Here is a 681-nt window from a genome sequence, read left to right on the forward strand (position 1 = left end):
GAGACAAAAGCAGATAGAGAGAAGAGACAGAAAGATCGGTAAAGATTAAGGCAGATAAACTTAGGGAAGGGGAGGAGAAAGAGAAATAGAGAGATAAAGCAAACGAGTGAGACAGATAGATTTACTGAAAGAGTGCAAATGACAATAAGTGATCATCTTGCCATGAATATATTTTGTGGTAATTATGGAAGTGTTTGAATCCTATTTTATAAGTAAGATTACAGTCTAGGCAATGATATTGAAACACAGCATCATTTTGAGTGATTTTGCAAATGAAACAATTCTAAGAGGGTTCTCATGCAAATGGCGTACGTGAAATTTGCAGTTTTTCATTAAAAATTGTTTTCTCATATTTTATATCTTTTTTCGCATTACCATTATTATCATAAAGGCAATGAATAGTTTTTAATTGGACCCAGTCACCAACACTACTGGTTACATTATGCCTCGTCTTACCCTTTGGAGAATCCGGGCGCAACGGCAAGCATTATGATAAATCAGTGGAGTCTGAATAACAAGGTGGGTGACATATATGTAATACTTTCCTATATAAATATCAGTGAATTGAACTGATTTTATAGTTGATAGTACTACTTTTATTAATGCAAATGCTTGTAAAAGCCTTAATAAAAATGACAATTTTGTTTATATGTAAGCATATGTGAGCGTTCGTGTGTGTGT

The sequence above is a fragment of the Penaeus monodon genome, chromosome 22 (assembly GCF_015228065.2).
Source record: "Penaeus monodon isolate SGIC_2016 chromosome 22, NSTDA_Pmon_1, whole genome shotgun sequence".
In the NCBI taxonomy this organism is placed as follows: domain Eukaryota; kingdom Metazoa; phylum Arthropoda; class Malacostraca; order Decapoda; family Penaeidae; genus Penaeus; species Penaeus monodon.